General features: G+C 50.6%; 1 protein-coding gene and 1 long non-coding RNA gene across 4 annotated transcripts in view; one reads left to right on the top strand and one right to left on the bottom strand.

Annotated features, from left to right (window-relative positions):
* The window catches only part of WDR73 (WD repeat domain 73), a 22,358-nt gene extending 18,302 nt beyond the window's left edge, over positions 1–4,056 (top strand). The window contains exon 9 of the transcript XR_567737.2: positions 3,923–4,056. The gene's annotated coding sequence lies outside the window, so the exon portion shown is untranslated. The remainder of the gene's footprint in view (positions 1–3,922) is intronic.
* LOC121105527 lies at positions 3,953–7,701 on the bottom strand. Of its 3 annotated transcripts, XR_005838081.1 has the most exons (4): positions 7,171–7,701; positions 5,587–6,690; positions 4,902–4,978; positions 3,953–4,068 (listed from the first exon to the last, which is right to left on the bottom strand). It is a non-coding gene; the product is annotated as an uncharacterized LOC121105527 (long non-coding RNA). The 3 variants fall into 3 exon arrangements; XR_005838080.1 differs by having other exon boundaries at positions 4,902–6,690; XR_005838079.1 differs by lacking the exon at positions 3,953–4,068 and having other exon boundaries at positions 4,739–5,773; positions 6,425–6,690.
* Between the last annotated feature and the right edge of the window lie 1,401 nt (positions 7,702–9,102).

Below are 9,102 nucleotides of genomic sequence, written 5' to 3'. Positions count from 1 at the left end.
TGTTCAGCCCTGGGGGACCTCAGCCTCACAAAGCCTCTGCCTTGGGGCTGCGTCTATGACCACTTGGTGAAAACGGCTCACCCTTTGACCCTTCCACTCATAGGATGCACTTGGAATTCATTTATTTAATGGGTGAACATACTTGCATCCGCTTCAGCTAGCGGGATTAGCTTCTAAAACCCACCTCCTGTTTTAGCTATCTGTAAATAAGAATATGGGCCAGTATTTTTGCTATGAGCTTTTTCAGTTAAAATTTTGCAATGCATATTTCGATTGACTGTCCTCTACTGCAACTGTTATAATAGAAGTGAATTTTGGGGCATGTGGGTGGCTCAGTCAGTTAAGCGTCCGCCTTTGGCTCAGGTCATGATCCCAGGGTCCTGAGATCGAGTCCCACATCGGGCTCCTTGGTCAGTGGGGAGCCTGCTCCCCCTCTGCCTGTCGCTCCCCGATTGTGCGCGCACACTCTCTCTCTGACAAATAAATCTTAAAAAAAAAAAAAGTGAATTTCATGCATTCCCACTTAGAACTTTCATTATTATTTTCATCTTGAGGGATTTCCAAGCAAACAGCTTCCAAAAGCCGCCCTGCTGGCCTGATTCAGAAACTTCGAAAGCCGTGATAGTGAGTCTGAGTTGAGCTAAAAATAAAAGCCCCATGCTTTGCTCCTGCCGAGTACCATGGCGGACAAAAAGGTACATCCCAACACTCTTGAGCAAGGTAACAGATGGCTAGTTTCAAGTCAAACTCCAGACCTTGTACGGAGTACCTATTGCCCTTGGTTCCCAGGGAAGCCGCTCCATGTGAGTCAGCTCATGTTCACTCCCTGCTCGAGTCTTCCCTGGAGAACTAACTGCGGACGCCACCGAGAGCCGTGGCCTCGCAGGTCCTATCGCTCAGGGAGTGTAAAATCCCGAGGAAAGATCTACAGTCTCCCGCTCAGCCTTTCCGTTACTTTGCTGAGGGGCAAATACATGTGAGATGAAATTGTATGGATATTCTGTTTCAATCTCCTTGTTCCATTCCAAAGGATAATGGCAAAAGTTTTCCAGAAGGGACTCTGGTTATTTCCAAAGTTTTTTTAAAAATACATAGCCACACTGGTTTTAGTATGTTGAATTTCCACCCAAGGAAGGCCTTTCTCATTCTGAAGAGTGAAATGATTTAAAATAATACATATCAGATTGATTTCGTGGCCTTACAAAAAAATCCTGAACCCAAATTTCTGGGATAGGTTTTTGAAAACCATGTCCAAAAACAGGCTCTCTGAAGTCTGCTCAGTGGCAGCAAACTGACATCTTTTGAAGGGAATCTGTCTTCAGAGAGCAGATACTGGGCAGAGCCAAGTCTCATGGATAAGAGAGGTGATTGATGGGGCTAGATAACAAGCTCGTTCTGTCAGTGTTGGTGAAGCCTTTCTTACGTGCAGGACACTCTGTGCTGGAAATACACTGATGGGGGGCTTCTAAGGTGGTGCAAAGACAATTCTTACAGGAAAACTCAGTGTCTTCCTTAATGGCAACAACATAAAAAGCCCACAGCCCATCAGAATGACTGCTTTTGACAGATAAGACTTTATTTAAATAAGTTCTTTGATGTTCATTTAAAAAACTCATTAATCATATTTTATAAATCTAATTATATGAAATTGTCATGTGTTGACAGTGCTTTGTTTTATAATTGGTGGGTTTCTAGAAATTTGTGGGGAAATATTTTCAAGTGAAATGCACAAAGGAAACTTTTTTTTTTTTAAGTGGGCTCCATGCTGGGCCCATTGTGGGGCTTGAACTCACAAGCGTGAGATTGAGACCTGAGCTGAGATCAAGAGTCAGACACTTAACCACCGGAGCCACCCAGGTGCCCCAAAGGAAACTATTTTAAGAGGGAGAAACTGTATTTCACTTATTTCCAAGCACCATTTGCTGTGTGTGTCAGAGTCCCCGCAGGAACTGTGCTCTGCTCTCACAGAGACACCCCAAATCTCCAGGAACCCGTGAACCTGCAACTGGGAGTCTTCTTGATCAATGCTGTGGTTCGTAGTTATTGCTCTGGACAGATTTGTAAATCTTGATCAATGCTGTGGTTCGTAGTTATTGCTCTGGACAGATTTGTAAATAGAAGAGGGTTTCCCAGGGCACCTGGGTGGCACAGCGGTTAAGCGTCTGCCTTCGGCTCAGGGCGTGATCATTTGCTGTGTGTGTCAGAGTCCCCGCAGGAACTGTGCTCTGCTCTCACAGAGACACCCCAAATCTCCAGGAACCCGTGAACCTGCAACTGGGAGTCTTCTTGATCAATGCTGTGGTTCGTAGTTATTGCTCTGGACAGATTTGTAAATAGAAGAGGCTTTCCCACTACATTATCCTGTCTGTGATCTCCTAGACCTGGTGTGATATTTTAGGACGCGGTGGGAGCTGTCAGGCTCTACGGCAGCCCTGTAAATTTGGAGTAATTCTATCCTGCAAAAAGTCTGTCAGTTGAATCATGAAATTGCTGGTTTTGGAGATCAAAATGGCAATCTCATATGATTCAGCTTAATATGCTGAGAGGAAGAGTAGGTTGTGGTTCAGAAAGCCAACTCCAGCATTGATCTTTTCTCCTTTTCCCTCCTCCAAATGACATGATTGAGTGCTTTTCTCTCAACTCCATGGACATCCTAAGAAAAGGAATGTGGAGAAATGTAGGCAGTTCCCGGGCCCAATCCTCCCATAGGGAGGACCACGGAAGACTTCTAAAACCGTATCTAGTTCATAAATCCCTGTGTAGCTGCCCCGCGCTGAGAAGACAGCTCGGCAGCTGCTGGCACTGTGGCTGAGCTGGCTGTCCACAGGGCCAGCAGCGGGGTGGGGCGAAGCTTCTGTCCCTGGAGGAGGGTCTCAGGGACGGGACTCTCCCCCTCAGCGTACCAAGCTGTGGAAATTAAGGTACAGGATCATAGTGGAGATGTACTGTGATGGTGAGCCAGTCAAATTCAGAACTGGTCTCTGAATTCTCTCCAAATGAGCTTCCATTTCAATAGCGTGGAGAAGAAAGCCCTGAGTAGTATTTCATAAGCCCAGTGACTTTTTAGAAAGAGAAATAAAATAACATCTGTTGGACTGGGGTCTAAATTCTTTCTCTCCATCTCGTGTGGGTGTCATGGTATAGAATCAAAGACCGTACCAACCGTTTTTGGAACATTCTGCAGTGTTCTTAGACTGCATACTTTAAAGACGTTCCTACCACATTTCGAGTCTACCACTTGGGTCCTCCGGTGCTCACTAAAATGTGAGCTATTGCTGAATCGCCGCCCACATTCAGCACACTCGTAGGGTTTCTCTCTGGTGTGGATTCACTGGTGGATGATGAGACTGCAGCTCTGGTTGAAGCTTTTCCCACACTCCCCACATGTATAGGGTCTCTCTCCAGTGTGAATTCGCCAGTGGGTAATGAGGTTTGAGTGGTCGCTGAAACGTTTCCCGCACTCGAGACATTCGTAGGGTTTCTCTCCTGTGTGGATCCTCTGATGGCTGGTGAGCGTGGAACTCTTGCTGAATCTTTTCCCACACTCAGGGCACTGGTGGGGCTTTTTGCCAGTGTGTGTTCACCAGTGTGCACTGAAGTGCGAGCTATTGGTGAAACTTTTCCCACACTCGCTGCACTTACGGGGCTTCTCCCCTGTGTGGACTCACTGGTGCATAGTAAGGCTGGAGCTCTGGTCAAAGCTTTTCCAGCACTCTCCACATTATAGGGCTTCTCTCCAGTGTGGACTCTCTGGTGTGCTGTGAGGTTAGAAGGATCACTGAAGCCTTTCCCACATTCAGGGCCTTTGTAGGGCTTCTCCCCAGTGTGGATTTTCTGGTGGCAAACCAGATGTGAGCTTCAACCAAAGCTTTTCACACAATGGCCACACTTAGAAGATTTCTTTTCTTTTCTTTTTCTCCAGTGTGGGCTGCTCGGTGGACAGCAAAGCGTGAGCCCTGGCTGTGCTATGTTTTCCGCATGCACAGCAGAGATGGGCCTTTCCTCCTATGTAGGTTCCCTGAGGAATCCCCAGGAAGGTTTTCGTCTCTTCATACCCCCAGTGCACACCTGCAGGAAAGGGACAGAGTGAGCTAAGACGCTGCTGCTGGTTGTCATGAGGCCTGAGCAGAAGACCCCCTACCGCTGACCACAGCATCTTGGCGACTTCCTGAGAAGCGATGGGACGTGATCTGACAATATGCACGTTTATTTTTACGCTTAGAAACATTACTCTTCCATAATGGTTCTTCCTTTTCCTTGATGGCACACAGGAACAAAGGGCTGTCCCACTTGTGTGTAAACACAGGCTTCCCTTGCCCCTTCCAGATGCCTGCAGCATGCCCTGAACCCCACGGCACCTCTGAACTAACTGGTTGCAGTGAGGTTCTCTCCAAACCCTGCCAACGGCTAGGGCCCTCCCGCCTTGCTTGTGACCAGGGCTTACGAGTATGACTCCGCAACAGGGCTGGGATCCCAGAGCTTCTACACACTTCTTCAACACCCAGTTCTTCCCCCTCAGAATCCTCTGTGATGGTTCCTGAATGCCCGTCCTCTAAAGCTGCTGCTGTGTGGCCTGGGTTGTGCCCGGGCTTCTCTGACCTGCCTTCCAACACAGCCTCAGCCAGCACTCGAGTGCTGGTGGATGAAACTGTGGAGCCTGATCTGTAAAGTTACTGGGCCTCCCTGCTGGCTAAAATTGCCTTGGCTCCCAGCGGAGGAGCCTGATGTGGGGCTCGATCCCATAATGCCGGGATCACACCCTGAGCCGAAGGCAGACGCTTAACGACTGTGCCACCCAGGCGCCCCTGCCTCGGCATTTCTGATAAGCAAGAGAGTTGGTCGCAAAAGGCCCCCACTCGAGTAGTAAAAGGTGTCCCGGGTAAGAGAAAAATCTGGCTCACCTGGGAGGGGCTCATCATCCCCTGGTCATCACCACTCTCCTCCACAGAAAGAGCCAGAGCCCGAGGATCAGGCAGGGCTGTGGAGAAGAGAAAGGAGCTGTTAGAAGACAATGTTTCTTGACTCCCCCTGGAGACCAGCCCAACTTAGAGTCTTCCCCCTTCTCTTTGTGTCTGCTTTGTCCCACCAAAGAAGGTTGGTGAAAAACCAAAATGACACATTTCTAAGAGGAGAGTCCCAGGTTGTTCCCTTCCATGTCCATCCAGGTTACCTACTGTCCCGGTTTTATGATTTTCTTCTTCAGTTTTGATAACACACTTGAGTCATCAGAATTGGTCTGGGGACATGTGTACCTGGTCTGAGAATTACTGCACTTTGGTTTGCTTTTCCCACCAGTCATGCCTAAAATCTGTGCACACACCTAACCTACTGGGACCAGTAACCTCTCACTCACATAAGGAAAGGTGCCCCAGGCTCCCCTAAGTGATTTTGCAAAACATGCCAACCAAGGCCCTTCATCCCTTTGGACGTGCCTTATTGAGGACCCCCCAGATTCATGTGGTCAGCCACATTTCACACGCCCCCTCCTCCGAGTGGAAAGGAATCCTACTTTCTGCACTTGGAGGGGACTTCCGCATCCTCTTCACAGAAGCGTCCCTTCTTCCTCCCCAAACTGCGGCTGCTTACCGCTCTTGTGGATGGGTCGGAATTCTACTTCGGGGCTGTGATTCAACTCTTCTGGTTCTGGCTGTGAGTTCTTCACCATCGCCTGTCACAGACACATGGATCCTGTCTGTGCTTGCTTCAGACGGATGTTTAGGGAACACAGTCCTGATCCTGAGGGTTCCTTCTCCTCGAAGCGTCCCTCCTGCCCCTGTTCAAGGACTAGAAGTGGTCAGAGTTCTGTAGGTACTAAAACGTAACCATCCCAAGATGCAGAGGAGGAAATCAGCCTTATGCAGATCACTGCAGGGCAGTAAGGAGCGTGGGTGTGTGGAAGACAAACAGGAAAGGTCTGGAACCCAGGCTTACTGCAGTCTGCCCACCAGCTCTCCTGGGGCTGCTCCTGTCAGTCCCTGGGCAAAACTCAGCCAACCAAAACTACAGCCAATTTTCAGTAGGACCCAAAGGTTCAATATTGTTAGTAAAGACTAGTAAAGCTCCTTGCTTCCAGCTGGCTGCTGATGAATGAGAGCTACTCTCCAAAACACCACCACCACCACAAATAGCTTCTATGTTCTCCTGGGTGCGCCTCCTGGCCCAGAGTGGTGTTCGAGCCAGTTTAAGCAATTCTCTTACTTAATGGAAGGAACCAACACTCAGAACAACCAATGCTATGCATTTCCTGAAGCATCAGTCTGAGCTCGGAAGGGAAGTTGTGGCTACTGGGCCCAGGGAAGAAGCAAATGCCACTTAACACAAAGAGCAAAGTACTACACGTCACCTATCTGGCTGGCAAACCAAGGGCACTCTGCTCTCCCATTCCCCTCTGTGAACTACTCAGAACAAGGCTCCTGGTTCTCACCTGGAGCCCCCATCTTCCAGGTTCTTTCTGCAAGTCTTCCACCAGAGACACGGCCTCCTCCCCACTCTCTGGATGCTTCTGTCTAACCCAGATCTGGATCTCCTGAGGAAGGACAGTCAGGAACTGTTCCAGCACAAGCAACTCCAGGATCTGCTCTTTCGTACACTTTTCTGGTCTCAGCCACTGATGGCAGAGCTTCCGGAGTTGGACGAGGGTCTCCCGGCTGAGAAAAATGTCAGTTATCCATACTGACGAATGAGGATGGGCTGGAGGAGATAATGGGGACAATAAACCGCCCACCCTCCCAAGCCACTTGTCTTGGGAAGTGAATGAGCAGGACAAGGACGAGAAGGCCTACAAGGTAGCAGCACCTTGGAGAGCAGCACCCGGGTGGAGCTCGCTCTAAGCTTCAGCGACTCATAGGGTCCAAACTGTCAACTGCCCACATCTCTGGCTAGGCTCTCGGCACTGGGCACCCCAAGTCTCAGCCCTGGAATAACTCTCTCCCAAGTAGGGAGACTTACCCTGGCTAAGGTTATACGCTTTAAGAGCAGGGATAATAAACACACTCATATAGGATGTTAAAACTGGCAGGAAAGTTGGATACTTCGGCGGGACAATCACGGCTCAGAGCCCCCCCCCCAGGGATTTGCCCGGGTCACATAGCTGGTATAGGGCAGGAAACAAGCAGGGGCTCCGCCCCTTGACCCTGTACTTAGGGGACTGGCCCGCAGAGCGTGACTTACACTGGAGGACTACTCCGCTCCGCGGGCGACTTTCTCTGGAAGCCTTATTGGGTAAACGCGGGCACAGGGTACGGGGTCGCCTCGGCGCCTACAGGGCCAGGGTCGTCCCCGCCGGGTCCGGTGGGCGGCGCGAAGGAGGGGCGGTGCCAGCACGAGGGGCGCATCCTGCTTGGGGGCCGCTCCCGGGGCCAGGGCCCGAGGCGGCGGGACCCAGGGTTTCGGTCCGGCCACGCCCCCCACCCTTCGGCGAGGGCGGTCAGCACCCTAACTGAGAGTGGCGTGGGCCCGCCGAGGCCCTGTGAGTACGGGTAGCCGGGGCCCCTGGCACCTTCTCCGCGGCCACTCAACGTCCCCACACGACCCCCGAACCCCGAGCCCAGGCCCGTAGTCCGGGCATTCGGACAGCCACTAAACACCGGAAGCGGAAACGCGGACCCCAGAAGGACTCGGTTTTGCCGGACTCCATTTCCCATAGGCCTCCGCCTGTGCCCTCAGATTGACAGCAGCGTTAGCCAATAAGCTATGGCAATGGCCTAGGTGTCTACGTGTTTCAGACGAATCATTAACGATGGGTGGGACCTCACTGCACGCTGGATTTGGGGGTTCAGAGCCACAACCAGAACGCACCCAGCTGGAGAACGTGTGGTCGTACTCTTTTCTCTCACTCTCGGGAGCACTGAGAGGGAGAAGGGTCCTTGGGGACAGGAGGTATGCGAGTATGAAGCCAAGACTCCAATTCACATTTTTTGCCACTTAAGAAAGTACTTTTCCCGCATGGTTGTCCACTATGGTAATGCTTTACGCGCGCGCGCGCGCACACACACACACACACACACACACACACACACACACCACCCTCAGGTCCTGCCTGCACAGTCCTGCGAAATTCACGGTGAATGCTATTGACAAGATCGCGCGCGCACATACACACACACACACACACACACACACACCACCCTCAGGTCCTGCCTGCACAGTCCTTATGAAATTCACGGTGAATGCTTTTGACAAGATGAATACTACTGACGCTTATTCATTCAAGTATCAGTCATCAACTTTAGCCCAAGCTAAACCTTCCCTCCTCCTCTAAGAGATGCATTCCAGCAGAGGATGCATTTTTATTTTACTTATTTATTTTTAGTAATCTCTACGCCCAACTTTGAACTGGAACTCACGACCGGGAGATCCAGTCGCATGCTCCACCGACTGAGCCGGCCAGGCGCCCCTAGAGGATGCGTTTTTAAAATGCGGTGCTGAACAACCCACAAATCTCCAATGCGGTGTGGTAAGTGCTAGAAGGTGCCTTCTAAGTGAATGGCTGGAAAGATACTGGAGAGCAACTGGGAGAGCCCAAGAGGTAAGAAGGTGCAGCCACAGGGGGAGGGGGCAGGAAATTGTACTTGACAGAGCACCTGCGTTGCGTATTTTATCTAGTTTGGATCTGACAAGAGATCCTGCATAGTAGGTCTCACTCCCTATTTAACAGAAGAAAGATCCAAAATTCAACTGGAGATGGACGAAGCTGTGATTCTTCCCACAGAAGGGGCAGCCTGAGGAGGGCAGAGCTGGGCAAGGGAAGGACAGGATGACAAGAGGGGCTTTCCAGAAAGTCCTAAGTCCAGTTGTGGGTCTGAGCCAGGAGAAAGCTTTGGGTTCCCACCAAGTCACCAGAGCAGCTGCTTTGCTTTTATGCATTTTCCACTGTTGAAAAAAAAGAAAATGGAAAATTACTGATCCAAGCCCGATGCCCTATTATCTTAACTCAGGGAGCTCCTGAGCAAATGGAACTGTCACTGGAAGCAAAATCAAGCACGGAGAGGGTAGCCCCAAACACAGGTCATATCATCTTCACCATCAACACCACACCCAGTACTTCAAGGGAGAAGACAGGCATACACGTCCTCAAGCTGCGAGCCACGCTCCTCAAAGAAG

The sequence above is a fragment of the Ursus maritimus genome, unplaced genomic scaffold, assembly GCF_017311325.1.
Source record: "Ursus maritimus isolate PB19 unplaced genomic scaffold, ASM1731132v1 scaffold_27, whole genome shotgun sequence".
NCBI lineage: Eukaryota > Metazoa > Chordata > Mammalia > Carnivora > Ursidae > Ursus > Ursus maritimus.
The sequence above is the reverse complement of the archived record's forward strand: the minus strand, read 5'-3'. Positions and strand labels throughout refer to the sequence as shown.